The sequence below is a fragment of the Eleutherodactylus coqui genome, chromosome 5 (assembly GCF_035609145.1).
Source record: "Eleutherodactylus coqui strain aEleCoq1 chromosome 5, aEleCoq1.hap1, whole genome shotgun sequence".
In the NCBI taxonomy this organism is placed as follows: Eukaryota; Metazoa; Chordata; class Amphibia; order Anura; family Eleutherodactylidae; genus Eleutherodactylus; species Eleutherodactylus coqui.
The window spans coordinates 63,966,293-63,982,554 of NC_089841.1; positions in this window are offsets into that span (position 1 = coordinate 63,966,293).

A 16,262-nucleotide genomic window follows, 5' to 3' on the forward strand; every position below is an offset into this window, starting at 1 on the left:
CATTGCACCCGGCATTAATACTACAGGGATAGAATTGTGTAGGCAGGGCCAGAAGACATACATTATTCATTGAATAGACGCAGTGTGGCTTTTCCTTTGGAAAACAAGGGAAAAAATTCTATTTCGCCTGCCTCTGACAGACCTCAGGGCTCTGGGTACGTGTGTGCTGCGTGCAGAACGTTAAAAAAAATCAGACGCAGCCAGCTACGTTTTACTGCAGGCTTGCGCCAATTTTTTTCCTGCATGGGAAATCCCTGATCTGCTGTAGCGAATAACTTTGCATCACTGCAGTTCTGTGACACATTTGCAGGGCCACAACACAGTTATTAAACTTAGTAGTATTCATTGAATACACGCAGTGTGGCTTGTCCTTTGAAAAACAAGGGAAAAAATTCTATTTTGGCTGCAGGCTTGCACCAATTTCTTTCCTGGCTTGGAAATCACTGGTAATACAGCATGCTGAGGGGTAGGGGTAGGCCTAGAGGACGTGGACGCGGCCGAGGACGCGTAGGCCCAAGTGAGGGTGTGGGCACAGGCCGAGCTCCTGATCCAGATGTGTCGCAGCCGACTGCTGCGTGATTAGGAGAGAGGCACGTTTCTGGCGTCCCCACATTCATCGCCCAATTAATGGGTCCACGTGGGAGACCTTTATTAGAAAATGAGCAGTGTGAGCAGGTCCTGTCGTGGATGGCAGAAAGTGCTTCGAGCAAGCTATCATCCACCCAGAGTTCTGCGCCGTCCAGTGCTGCAAATCCGAATCCTCTGTCTGCTGCTCCTCCTTCCTCCCAGCCTCCTCACTTCACTACAATGACACATGCTCAGGAGCGGGAAGACTCCCAGGAACTGTTCTCGGGCCCCTGCTCAGATTGGGCAGCAGTGGTTCCTCTCCCACCAGAGGAGTTTATCGTCACTGATGCACAACCATTGGAAAGTTCCCGGGGTCCGGGGGATGAGGCTGGGGACTTCCGCCAACTGTCTCAAGAACTTTCTGTGGGTGAGGAGGACGATGACGATGAGACACAGTTGTCTTGCAGTGAGGTAGTAGTAAGGGCAGTAAGTCCGAGGGAGGAGCGCACAGAGGATTCGGAGGAAGAGCAGCAGGACGATGAGGTGACTGACCCCACCTGGTGTGCAACGCCTACTCAGGACAGGTCTTCAGAGGGGCAGGCAAGGGCAGCAGCAGGGCAGGTTGCAAGAGGCAGTGCGGTGGCCAGGGGTGGAGGCAGGGCCAGACCGAATAATCCACCAACTGTTTCCCAAAGCGCACCCTCGCGCCATGCCACCCTGCAGAGGCCGAGGTGCTCTAAGGTCTGGCAGTTTTTCACAGAGACGCCTGACGACCGACGAACAGTGGTGTGCAACCTTTGTCGTGCCAAGATCAGCCGGGGAGCCACCACCAACAGCCTCACCACCACCAGCATGCGCAGACATATGATGGCCAAGCACCCCACAAGGTGGGACGAAGGCCGTTCACCGCCTCCGGTTTGCACCGCTGCCTCTCCCCCTGTGCCCCAACCTGCCACTGAGATCCAACCCCCCTCTCAGGACACAGGCACTACCGTCTCCTGGCCTGCACCCACACCCTCACCTCCGCTGTCCTCGGCCCCATCCACCAATGTCTCGCACCGCACAGTCCAGCCGTCGCTAGCGCAAGTGTTTGAGCGCAAGCGCAAGTACGCCGCCACGCACCCGCACGCTCAATCGTTAACCGTCCACATAGCCAAATTTATCAGCCTTGAGATGCTGCCGTATACGGTTGTGGAAACGGAGGCTTTCAAAGCTATGATGGTGGCGGCGGCCCCGCGCTACTCAGTTCCCAGTCGCCACTACTTTTCCCGATGTGCCGTCCCAGCCCTGCACGACCACGTCTCCCGCAACATTGTACGCGCCCTCACCAATGCGGTTAGTGGCAAGGTCCACTTAACTACGGACACGTGGACAAGCACAGGCGGGCAGGGCCACTACATCTCCCTGACGGCACATTGGGTGAATTTAGTGGAGGCTGGGACAGAGTCAGAGCCTGGGACCGCTCACGTCCTACCCACCCCCAGAATTGCGGGCCCCAGCTCGGTGGTGGTATGTTCGGCGGTGTATGCTTCCTCCACTAAACCACCCTCCTCCTCCTCCTCCTCAACCTCTGTCTCGCAATCTAGATGTGTCAGCAGCAGCAGGATGTCGCCAGCAGTCGGTGTCACGCGGCGTGGCAGCACAGCGGTGGGCAAGCGTCAGCAGGCCGTGCTGAAACTACTCAGCTTAGGAGATAGGAGGCACACGGCCCACGAACTGCTGCAGGGTCTGACAGAGCAGACCGACCGTTGGCTTGCGCCGCTGAGCCTCCAACCGGGCATGGTCGTGTGTGACAACGGCCGTAACCTGGTGGCGGCTCTGCAGCTCGGCAGCCTCACGCACGTGCCATGCCTGGCCCACGTCTTTAATTTGGTGGTTCAGCGCTTTCTGAAAAGCTACCCACGCTTGTCAGACCTGCTCGTAAAGGTGCGCCGGCTCTGCGCACATTTCCGCAAGTCCCACACGGACGCTGCCACCATGCGCACCCTGCAACATCGGTTTAATCTGCCAGTGCACCGACTGCTGTGCGACGTGCCTACACAGTGGAACTCTACGCTCCACATGTTGGCTAGGCTCTATGAGCAGCGCAGAGCTATAGTAGAATACCAACTCCAACATGGGCGGCGCAGTGGGAGTCAGCCTCCTCAATTCTTTTCAGAAGAGTGGGCCTGGTTGGCAGACATCTGCCAGGTCCTTCGAAACTTTGAGCAGTCTACCCAGGTGGTGAGCGGCGATGCTGCAATCATTAGCGTCACCATTCCTCTGCTATGCATCTTGAGAAGTTCCCTGCAAACCATAAAGGCAGCCGCTTTGCGCTCGGAAACAGAGCCGGGGGAAGACAGTATGTCGCTGGATAGTCAGAGCACCCTCCTGTCTATATCTCAGCGCGTTCAGGAGGAGGAGGAGGAGCATGAGGAGGATGAGGAGGAGGGGCAAGAGACAGCTTGGCCCACTGCTGACGGTACCCATGCTGCTTGCCTGTCATCCTTTCAGCATGTATGGCCTGAGGAGGAGGAGGAGGAGGATCCTGAAAGTGATCTTCCTAGTGCGGACAGCCATGTCTTGCGTACAGGTACCCTGGCACACATGGCTGACTTCATGTTAGGATGCCTTTCTCGTGACCCTCGCGTTACACGCATTCTGGCCACTACGGATTACTGGGTGTACACACTGCTCGACCCACGCTATAAGGAGAACCTTCCCACTCTCATTCCCGAAGAGGAAAGGGGTTCGAGAGTGTTGCTATACCACAGGACCCTGGCGGACAAGCTGATGGTAAAATTCCCATCCGACAGCGCTAGTGGCAGAAGGCGCAGTTCCGAGGGCCAGGTAGCAGGGGAGGTGCGGAGATCGAGCAGCATGTACAGCCCAGGCAGTGCAACAGTCTTTAAGGGCCTGGACAGCTTTATGGCTCCCCAGCAAGACTGTGTCACCGCTCCCCAGTCAAGGCTGAGTCGGCGGGAGCACTGTAAAAGGATGGTGAGGGAGTACGTAGCCGATCGCACGACCGTCCTCCTACGCCTCTGCCACCTACAACTACTGGGTGTCGAAGCTGGACACGTGGCCTGAACTAGCGCTGTATGCCCTGGAGGTGCTTGCTTCTCCTGCGGCTAGCGTCTTGTCGGAGAGGGTATTTAGTGCGGCTGGGGGAATCATCACAGATAAGTGTACCCGCCTGTTAACCGACAGTGCCGACAGGCTAACACTCATCAAGATGAACAAAGCCTGGATTTCCCCAGACTTCTCTTCTCCACCAGCGGACAGCAGCGATACCTAAGCAATACGTAGGCTGCACCCGCGGATGGAAGCATAGTTCTCTCTCACCATCCAAAACGGGGACATTTCTGCTTCATCAATCTGTGTATAATATTCCTCCTCCTCCTCCTGCTCCTCCTCCTGAAACCTCACATAATCACGCTGAACGGGCAATTTTTCTTAGGGCCACAAGGCTCACTCATATAATTTTTCTAAAAAATTTTTATACGTTTCAATGCTCTTAAAAGCGTTGGAACTTTAACTTGAACCAATTTTTCGTTAAACTGGGCTGCCTCCAGGCCTAGTTACCACTTAAGCCACATTAACCAAAGCGATTAATGGGTTTCACCTGCCATCTTGGTTGGGCATGGCCAATTTTTACTGAGGTACATTAGTACTGTTGGTACACCAATTTTTTTGGGCCCTCACCTACAGTGTAAGCATAGCAATTTCTATGTTCTTCGCCTGCACTCATGGTACAGAAAGGTGTGTGGGGTTGGCCTACACTTTAGGTGCATAAATGTAACTTGGGCCTTGGCTATACTGCAGCTACTGAAATGGAACTAAGACTGCGCTCCCACTATACTGCTGCTTCGGAATTGTTCCTGGGGCCTGTGTAGGCTGCTACTATTACTTAAATGGAACTTAGACTATGCTCCTCCTATACTGCTGCTTCGGAATTGTTACTGGGGCCTGTCTTGAGTGCTACTATTACTGAAATGGAACTAATACTGTGCTCCCCCTATAATGCTGCTAGTGATATGTTAGTGGGGCCTGTCCTAATGCTACGGCTGAAATGTTATGAATTCTGGGCTCTGCCTATACCGCTGCTAATGGTATGTCTCTGGGGTGTGGAAACAGAGGCTTCCCAAAGACATGATGGCGGCGAGGCCATTTCCCACCAACGCGGTTACTGTTAAGGTGCATATAACCACGGACACGTGGAGAGGACACGTAGTGCCTCAAAAACATCCCCCTCCTCCTCCAACAATGAAAACATTCTTGGCAAATGCCTTTGCATTGGTTCGTCTGGTGGCAGTCCACGAATTTCACCTTTACCGACACAACAAGAGAGCTCCCCCACCATCCCCCCGCCACGGCCCACTTAATCCTGGCCACATTCCGAAAACCAACAAAATACAACCGTGCTACTAGGTCTGCAGTCACCACCACATTACCACCAACGCGGTTACTGTTAAGGTACATATTACCAGTCTGACTGGGGCATACAGACACCTTGACAGAATGAATAGTGTGTGGCACATAGGTTCCCCATTGCTATGCCCACGTGTGCAGCTCCTGATGGAGGTGGCACAGGATTGGATTTCTCATTGCTTCTGTACAGCATTGTGGGCTATCGCCCCACCACTTTTAAAGAGGGTCGCTGCCTAGCCGTGCCAACCCTCTGCAGTGTGTGCCTGCAGTTCCTCCTCATGGCAGATGCACTTATAAATAGACATGAGGGTGGTGTGGCATGAGGGCAGTGAAGGCTGCGCAGGGACAGTTTGGTGTGCGCTGTGGACACTGTGTCGTGCAGGGGGGAGGGGGGTTGGGCAGCATGTAACCCAGGAGAAGTGGCAGCAGAGTGTCATGCAGGCAGTGATTGTGCTTTGTTGTAGCTAGTGTGGTGCTTAGCTAAGTTATGCCATGCTAATGAGGGCTTTTCAGAAGTAAAAGTTGTTGGGAAGGGGGGGGGGGGCCCACTCTTGCCGGTATTGTGGCTTAATAGTGGGACCTGTGAACTTGAGATGCAGCCCAACATGTAGCCCCTCACCTGCCCTATACGTTGCTGTGTCGTTCCCATCACTTTCTTGAATTGCCTAGATTTTCACACATGAAAACCTTAGCGAGCATCGGCGAAATACAAAAATGCTCGGGTCGCCCATTGACTTCAATGGGGTTCGTTACTCGAAACGAACCCTCGAGCATCGCGATAAATTCGTCCCGAGTAACGAGCACCCGAGCATTTTGGTGCTCGCTCATCTCTAATGGTTATGTGTTAAATGGACTTAAGCTCTACTCTGATACAGTAAATGGAATGTTTAGCCTTGCCCCAAATACTGAGAATATGCCTGAACTTTCTAGGTGCTGGGCAGGCACCTTTATAAGGGGTTATAAGCTGTGCCACAGCACAGAGCAGCGAGCAATGCAGCAGGAGTTGTGAGAGTCAGCCAGAGAAACCAGCATGCTAAAGTAGAAAGAGAAGAACTGAGACTGGACTAGAGAGCAGAGCTGTTGCTGGAGAGCTTGGTGCATTGGTCTGCAGAAGGGACTGTCACTGCTGGGGAGGTGTCAGACTGGTATGGACACGATGGACAAAAATCTGCAGGTGGCAGAAAGACTGCAAGAGAGGGACTGCAGAGTTGCTCTTGTTGGACCACCCAAGTGGACACCAGGGTCCAGAGAGAAAAGTCATCTAGGGAGCAGCCAGGTGGACCAAAAGGGCCTTGATAACTGGCTGCCAAAGACTAGTGGTTGTCTGGAGCTACAGAGGACCGGCCTGGAAGTGTAAAGGTCTACAAGAAAAAGAGAGCCAGCGCTTTACCTTTAGCTGTGACAGGATGCTGGAATGCTTATCCAGATTTCTAAGGACTTGTGGTCAGAAACTAGTAAGACTTAAGCAAACTAATTGCAAAATCTGCATAGTGCAGAGGATTGTTTCTTTATTAATGAACTGTATGAATTATACTAGGATTTGTTCCATGAATCTATGTGAAAGTTTGAGTTGCATTATTAATACTATGTAGTGGATGTGAGAGCGCAATAAGTCACCTGATGCTTTAGACCCTCCCTAAATTAACGTCTATGATCTCATGCATCTTGGGAGTAGAGATCCACCTCTATGGGGTGAAAAAGGTCTGGGCTACAGGTAGCGGAGCGGCAGTTGAAGTAAATATACTTCGCGGGTGATTTGCAGTGGTCTGATTTAAGAAAAAGTGTAAAGGCGATGTACCTGCAGTGTGTCATGTAACTCTGTGAGGTTTTCATGTAACGTTAAAGTACAAGTGCCCTCCTAGGAGCGAAACCAATTACCTAGTACTCGTTAGGTAATGTTAGTTACTTATAAGAAATGTGTGCTGCCTCTACCGCCATCTATTATCGATGCGCTATCACACATACCACCACCTGTTTCATGATCACAGGCATCAGCAGCCTGTTAATCCAGATCAGTCTAACAGAAGTTAGAAGGAGTTACCTACATTGTATCTCATGAGTGGATAGTCATAGGCATTACATAACAGACAGCACTCAGTACTCCTAGTGCAGGGCCATGCCTGTGCTTCATGCAAAGTGGCAGAATTATTGGATTCCACTGTGTGAACATATCCTAAGAGTATTTTTTTTTTATTTTGTTTGTTGATTACCTTTCCATAGATCGAGTGCTGTGTAATCAAATTTTTAAAGTACATTTCAAACTATTATCAATAGTTTAGTGCTGATTCTGTTTTGAGTTTTGATTGATTCATTTTCTAATGAATTTATTCTGTTATGAAGTTGCATGATTTTTAATGAGAAAGTGATTGTGAATAGGAGACTAGATGTCCCTTATAATGATTATATATCTATATATAGATATATCTCTCTCTCTCTCTCTCTCCCCCCCCCTCTCTCTCTCCCTCTCTCTCTCTCTCTCTCTCCCTCTCTCTCTCTCTCTCTCCCTCTCTCTCTCCCTCTCCCTCCCCAGTAATATTTGTGTATGTATATAACATTTTACTAAGCAGAGTCCTCCACAATAGTAAATCTATCAAACACTTCTACATGGTTGAATATTCTGTTTGGGATTTTTTTCTTTACTTAATTGGCTTATCCTCTCATCTGCAGCATCTGTATTTGTTCCTTACATACTAGTTTTTTATTTGTGTGCATTTCCTTGCTGCTTACCACTTATTAGCCTATCCATGACTAAGATAGTTTACAAAAAATGCAACACTAGAAATGGTGCATTGTTACAAGGCAGGTCTTTGTACTAGAGGCAATTCATCATCTTTATTATATGTCACTTTGTGTTACACTGTATCGTTTTACACTGTAAAATGACATGACACAATGTAATTAAAGTAACACAATAAAATAGCCCATATTTAAGTTAAAGCAATATTTTCTAGATCAGATAATTACCGTGTTATCTGCTCGCACTCTGGAGATTTGGTCTACAAAGAATTTTATCACTTTGTTCAGTGCTGGACCTGAGGGGATGGGCATCTGTCCAAGGTCAGTGAGAACATGCAAGTTCTAGTTTTGTTCAAAAATTCATGTGGTTCAGATTTAATATATAGTCTATAGAAAACTAATGGCTTAGAGAAAGCACAGCAATTCAAACATATATTCTGTGTTCAACATCTAGGTCGATTTTATTAATTGGTAATTGTGTTTAACCCCTTTAGGACCAAGTGCTGTAAATTTACAGTGCTTGGTCCTGGGCTTTATTTAACCATTTATACCATCTCCTTTCCTGGGTATATAGCGCTCAATGAGTGTTATATACTTGAAAGTGGAAGTGTTTCTTCCACTATGCAACCTGGCGATCACGTGACCCCTGGGACCCGATGCTACAGCAGAGTTGCAGGGTTCTATCAGACCCTGATAAGCTCTGATAGTGACTATTGTCACTACAGGGGGATGTTTTGCCCTGTAACTGAGGCTCCTATGGATGTCCCAGCTAAGGTAGAAAAGTGTGTTATAAAAAAAAAAGACCATGTGATTGACCCCCAGGGGTCTTGTATGACATCATGGGGGTCATAGATGGTAAAAAAAAAAGCTAAAGGAATAAGTAAAAGAATAAAAGAACAGAATAAAATAAAAAAATCTATAGATAAAAAAGAAAATGACCCAATGCCAACCCAAACTGTCCCTATATGCGTCCTGTAATCCAAAACCACACATATTATATATGAACACGTCCCAAAACAAAATGAGAAACCCAAACTTTATTTTAGCGTAAATATTCTAATAAAAAACAAATATAAATGTTAAAAAAAACCTTTTTTTTTCTTTTTAATCCCCCCCTCCCCCCCAAAAAAATAAAACCCCTAAAAAATGGGGGGGGGGGGGGAGTCAGTGAAAAATGTATATAAGAAATAGCCCTATATGTCATGCAAAAACAAACAGAAAAAAATTATTTTGGTAGCCAAAGGAAAATAAATAGGACAGTAAAACCACCACATGAGTAAAATCCTTAAAAATGTCTGGTCCCTTAGGTACAAAACAGGCTGGTCCTTAATGGGTAATATTATTAATATTTCAATAGATTTAACAGTCATATAGTCTTTCCTTCCCCACTTCCCATTTCTCTCTCTTGCTTGCCTTCCCTCTTTCCTTCCTCTCTATCTTTCTTGCCTTCCTTCCTCGCTCTCCCTTTCTTGTCTTCCTTTCTGTCTTGCCTTTGTTCCTTTTCTTTCTTTCTCTATTTCCTTCCTTCCATCCTTTCCTTCTTCCCTTTCTTCTTTCTTTCTGTTAATTCCTTTATTTTCCTTTCTTGCCTAGCTTCCTTTCTTCCTCTCTTCCATGCTTTCCTTAAATCTTTTGTTCCTGCTTGCCTCTATTTATTCAGAATTTTTTTTTCTTTCTTTCTTGCCTTCTTTTGCTTATCTTTCTCGCCTTCCTTTCTTCCTTACTCTTCATCCTTTTTGCTTTCTTTATTTCCTTCATCTTTCTCTTTCTTGCCTTCCTTTCTAATTCTTCCTGCTTTCCTCTCTCTCTCTTTCTTGGCTGCCTTCCTTTCTTCCTTCCTTCCTCCCTCCCTCTTTCTTACTTGCCTCCCCTCTTTCCTTACATTCTCACTTCCTTCCATCGCCAAAAGGTTCATATTTTATGTACAAAGGGGTGAATACAGATCCATCTCTTTCACTGCAATTTTGCAGTGCTGACCTGTTTATATTTTTGTATATTATCTATCTATCTCTAATGTTCGTGTAACCATGATGCATATTGACATCTTGGAAAGAAACCTGAACCTCTACAACTTGCTAGAGACACTGCTCCTTTTACATTTGAGAGCTATGGCAGCAAATAGCCAATTGTAACAGCTCTAACATCCTGGATCCACAGACAAAAACTGCTATTATCGGTAATATATGTGGTCTGCTGCTCATATAGTATCACAATTGAACTGCAATACATATAATACACGGACAATGTGAGTCCATGTACAGTATGCATTATTTGCAAATAAAGTAAATTTCGAAGTTTTACACAAGTCTTCTCTTTTAACCAGTCCTCTGTGTTTCTCTCCCGCTTACATAATATCATGTCTACCCTTCATTGTATACTTTACAGGCTAATGGTTTCAGTCTCTCTTTAAGCATCCACATGCCTTCTCGGATATTCATCAGTATATGTTTGTGATCCATCCATTTCCATTAGTATGTGACCTTTTGTATTTACAGGTGGCTGGGCAGCACTGTGCACATTGTTCACATTATACATGTTCTTGTTTGTTGTTTTCTTTCGACTGTTCTTTACTTTATTGTTCACATTTGTTTTTCTCCTGCCCATCAGACAATGGCTCCAGCTGCTCGGTTTTGTAATGCATCACGTGTATATTATTTTATACACTTACAATCTTCAAATTAATTGCTGCTTTCACTAATGTGCTTAGAATTATAGTTAACAGTACAATAGCTTTGCCAACTAACCTGAAAGGCTTGAGTTCCAGGTTATAATTACCCAATGTACACTGAGCACTTAATGGTAGGTTATAAATACCATTTTTTTCTTTTTTCTTCTGAAAGCTACAGAGAACTATTAAGTTCTTTGAAACATGATGGAAAATAATGTGGATATTACTGAAATGATTATTAAAGTGTAAATCCATTTATGAGCAATATGCACTAATTGTCAGAAATAAGCTTAATAGACTTCAAATACCCTATGAAGGAGTAAGGTAAAAGTCTGGACCACTTATTCCTAACCTCCATCAATTAGCCGGACTGAAGACTGGTTACAAAGACCGTCTCTGGAGAACTTTTCTTTTTGGAGGTACTGTAGGGGAATTGCACACTTTACCAGGTTCCCCATTTTATTGTTGGGGTCTTTATTAGAGTTTTTATGCTGTCTTACCACTTTTGTACAATATAAACACTCTTTTTGTAACAAAAAGACTTTGTGTGGCGCCACATTCCAAGACCAGTGAATTTTTTTTTTTCAGTCGACAGAGCTGTATGAGAGTTTGGTTTTTAGGGGACAAGTTCAGTTCCTAATGGTACCATTTTAAAGTATATATGACTCTTTGGTTATTTTTTATTCCTGTTTTGTTGAAGTGAGATGACCAGGAAACTGCTATTTTGGCATTTTTAAAAAGTTATTTTATCTTTTTTAATGGAATTTACCGTGCTGGATAAATAACCACACAGGTGATTTTTTTGCGCGATTTGCGCATGCGATCGTCGATTTTATAGAACCATTGCTTTGCAATGGTATCGGACACATGAGCGCTTTTTATGCGCTTGTCCGATTAATTATAGAACAGAAATCGCAGATCGCGCCTATCTGCGATTCCTGGTCTTCTCTATATGCGCTCAATGGGGCTGCTCTCAGCTGTCATTCAATAGCTGAGAGCTGCCCCTAATTGGCTCAGCGCAGGGATCAATCAGAGGCAGCACTCACTCACCCATTCATGAATTCATGAATGGGTGAGTGAGAGCTGCCTCTGATTGGTGAGGGCTGTGACCAATCAGAGGCAGCACATTCAGCAGGCGGGGATTTTAAATCCCCGCCTGCTGAATACTACTCAGAGCAGTTCAGGAGAACTGCCGGCCGGCCGCGGCTGAACTCCGTCTGCGGGGACAAGGTGAGTATATATATTTTTTTACTTTTTACACATTTTTGGATGGTTTTCAGGGAAGGGCTTATATTTTTAAGCCCTTCTCGAAAATTCATCCTGAGATCGCCCGCAGCCCATTGCTTTCAATGGAGCCGGCTGTATTGCCGGCTCCATAGAATTCAATGCGCTGGACAGCGCTCCCCTGCACGGGCCCGTTTCAAAGGAAACGCGGCTAGGAGCAGATTTTTCGGGCGATTTTTCAGCCCCGGTCACGCGATTTGCGGATGCGCATCCGTCATGCGATCCGCAAATCACGGCAAAAAACGCCCGTGTGACCGAGGCCTATGAGTTATTATGGTTGTTTCTAAATTAATTAAGTGTAGGGGTTTTTTTGTTTATTTTTTCAGTATTTAAAGCCTTTTTAGATTTTTAAAAGGCATTTAAAACGCTTAGATGTCATGGCCAGCAATGACTGCAGCATCTGCAGGGTTAAATGGCATAGAGGAATGATTAGATGAGCAAGTCCTCATTTTTTCCACTCCTTTTCTGGGAAAAAAAAACATGTTACAGATAAAATATGCTGTTTGACTGACCGGGTGATAACATGAACATAAATTCACGCTTCTCCATCCCCTGGGAGAGAGAGAGACAGGAGTATCACTAAAGGGATTGCAGTTTGGGACTAAATTCTCTCTGGGGTCCGAACGGGATAGAGTGTATTACCCACCGTAATTCTTCTCTGCTGATGTCCCTCCGATCTGCTGGTTAGGGATCCTGTTGTGACACATCCAAAAGGGCCACTGTAATTTTTTAACTATCTAATGCACACTGTGCACTGCTCTCTCATTGGTCAGTGCTGGTCATATGAGCAGTGCTGACTAATCAGGGAGAAGGTATAGTGCAATGATAGCCTAATGCTACCAATGCACTGTAAGGATTTGGTAGCCTAAAGATTTCATCTTGGCAGCCTAAAACGGGACATGGAATAGGCAGGTCAGAGGGGAATCAGCACAGAAGAAGCAGGGAATGGGATAAAATAGCCAACTATCCAGGACTCATCTGTTAAATGTTTCATCACTCCAGTGCAGCTGCTTCAGTCCCAGAAGTGACTGCAGCAGTCGAGTACTGTTCATCTGAAGCAGGTTGGTCTATGAGCCAACATGGGACCTGATTCAGGGTGCTTACCCCACAAGTAGAATTGTCAAGAACTCTCTCTGCCGGTGGTGCAGGGTCCGCTTTGTGTATAACAGGAACTGGGACTCTGTATAGCAGTATCAGTAGTCATTCAGAGCAGACCTAGTTCTGAACGAATTCTCTATTGCATCAATTGTGACACCAGGAGACCCTCACTGTGACTACACAAGCTGGATAACTTATTAACAAGATGATGTAGTTCTGCACCAACAGCAGGTTTGAGCAAAGTCGGCAGGCAGGCTTAGGGGACTGATAGAGACTAAGCCGAATATTCCTCTGTGTCTTCAACCATAAACTAGACTCTTCACTTGGACTCTCTGTAACACTCAGTAGTAGAGCTGCACATACTGTCATCTTCTACAACAGTTGGCTGGGGATCACTTTTGCTGCATTTTGCCAATTGGAACATACAACTTTTTAAAGGAATTGCTACAATACAAAAGCAATACTCCGTTACACATCATTCACATGAATGCAGCAAATCACTCACCTCAGTGGTTACATGCCATACATGGTACAATATCATTGAGGTAAATACTCACTTGTTGAATGTGCCACTATCCCAGCCCATTCAGACTGGAAAGGCAGCTTCACTCCCTGACTCTCCAGTCCAACAACCCCCTGCAGCAGTTTTGCACTGTTCATCATTCACATGTCCACTGCAATCAATGATTGGCTTCGGAGATGATACTGACATGTACCACACATGACCCCTGAAGAGTGAGATTGGCTACAGTGTTCACTTTAAATGCTAAATGGCATTTGACCAATGCAGGAGCTTATGGGACATTTAATGGGTGAGTACTGGACAGTTTGCTATTTCATTCTATTTTCTGTGCTTGGGCCAACTTCAGATGCAGTCACTAAAAAATACCAGAGAAATCACTTCTATTTTTGGATGATTTCTGTTTTTAATTGGCATTTCTTTTGTTGGCATTTTGCACTCATGCATGGATTCTACACTATGTAAATCGATGTCGTGCCATGTTCATTGTGAAATCCACACAAGAGCTCAGTCACACGGGCGTTTTTTTGACCGATTTGCAGATGCGCTTGCGATCTGTGTCTATGTATACCCAATGCTTTGCAATGGGATCGGTCACATGTCCGCTTTTTTTCGGATGTGCCGAAAATTATATGACACAACGATTCCGCAGGTAACTGTGTTCTGCGCAAATCATTATTCTTGTATATGTGCTCAATGGGCCGGAGGCAGCAGCGCCAACCCCATTGAGAACATATACTAAAGATCGTTCTCCTCTGCCACAGCTGTAACAGCTGTGGCAGAGAACGATGTTCTCTCATTGAATTCAATGGAGCCGGCAATACAGCCGGCTCTATTGAAAGCAATGGGCTGCCGGAAGCGCTGTATTAATTTTGTGGGAAGGGCTTCAAATATAAGCCCTTTCCTGAAAAGCATCCAAAAAAAGTGTAAAAAATAAAAAAAATATTCATGAATTCATAAATGGGTGAGTGAGTGCTGCCTCTGATTGGCTGAGGGCTGTAACCAATCACTGGCAGCCCATTCAGCAGGCGGGGATTTTAAATCCCCGCATGCTGAATACTACAGAAAAAAGTTCAGGAGAAGAGCTGGCTGGACGCGACTGATCTCCGGCAGCTGCAAAAAGGTGAGTATATATATTTTTTTTATTTTTAACACTTTTTTTGGATGGTTTTCAGGGAAGGGCTTATATTTGAAGCCCTTCCCCTAAAATTAATACGGCGCTTGCCGGAAGCCCATTGCTTTCAATGGAGGCGGCTGTATTGCCGGCTCCATTGAATTCAATGGGTGAACATCGTTCTCCTCTGCCACAGCTGTGGCACAGTTGTGGCAGAGGATAGTGGGCAGCGCCTGTGTGCCCGAGCCCTTTGGGTTGATAAACGCTGCTAGCAGCGTTTTTTTCAGTCATGAAGCTGGCTTCAGTCCCGTGATTTTTTTGTGCACATCAGTTTTGCGCACAAAAAAATTGCACGAAAAAACGCCCGTGTGACTGAGCCCTAATAAAGAAAAATAGATACATCAAGTTTTGCTGTGGTTTCTGCACATAAAATGTGCCAGGCGCTGCATGCAGATTTACGCCATTGACTTGGACTAATACCCAAGCAAATCTGTAGTAGAACTCTAAGGCTGGCTTCACATGAGCATATGCATATTTGCGCGCATGAGCGCTGCATACTTGATGGATGAACCTTACTCTTTTGTGTGAGTATCAGCATATTTCACTGTATTTTTCATTGCATGCACAAGGCATCTGCGTACACAAAAAAAACCCCCTATGCTTCCAACCATGAAATGGCTAATGAGTGACAGATGTGTTCTTTTTCCTGCGCAATTATGCATGTTTCACGCATTTCTTTGCATATTTTGCATGCATTTGCACATCCCCATTGACTTCTATGGTGACTTTTGGTGAATAAATGCACAGGAAAAGAGAGGATGCTGCGGGTTATTTAGATCGACCGAAATGCGCAGGGGAAAAAAAATGTGCATGTGAACGAACCCATTGAAATCACATGCACTCATGTGAGGCTGGCCTAAGACTCAGGCTCAGAGTTCTGCTGCAGATTGAAGTGCCAGACCTATGTCGGATAATCAGACACTTACTTGACAATGTGAATAAAGGCTTAGGCAGCTTTTTTAAATCTCATAAGCCCCTTTACTAATTTATGCACAATATTAATATTATTTAGTTTTGTTAACCTCTTCCCAACGCACACCATACATGTACGGCGCAGCCAGCCATTAGTTCCCACATTGCGCCATAAATGTACGGCGTAGATTACCAGGGGGCTCAGAAACTGAGCCCCTAGTAATCAAAGTAAGCCCGTGGCTGTAGCTTATAGCCGTGGTCCCGCTGCAACCACTGTGATTGAGCTCAGCTCCAATCCCAGTAATGAAACTCTTCAGATTCTGCTATCAATGCAGACAGTGGTATCTAGAGAGTTTGAAGAGGGAGATGACTTCATTCTTCTCCCCATTGGCACTTCCACAATGAGACTACGGGCCATGGCCATAGCAACCAAAGATCAAATCACAGCCTCTGGGTCTACCATGTACAATCTTCCTTCAAAAAGCATAGATTTGCACGCCTGTTCCGGGACCAGATCCAAAATCCCAAACAGACACAGTGAAAGAAAATGATGAGACAGGCAGCAAGCTTGTTAGGTGCAAAAAAGTTGATTTTTATGCCTCCATAGGAGAGCAGTATAATTACCGCATCTTCTCACAAATGGCGACGTTTCGACCTCAACATTCGGTCTTTGTCAAGCTTGACAAAGACCGAATGTTGAGGTCAAAACGTCGCCATTTGTGAGAAGATGCGGTAATTATACTGCTCTCTTATGGAGGCAAAAAATTCAACTTTTTTGCACCTAACAAGCTTGCTGCCTGTCTCATCATTTTCTTTCACTGTTTATGTCCCACGCACAGTAAAAGTGCCCCCACTCAGTAATAATACTCCGTATAGGCCTCCGTTCAGTATCA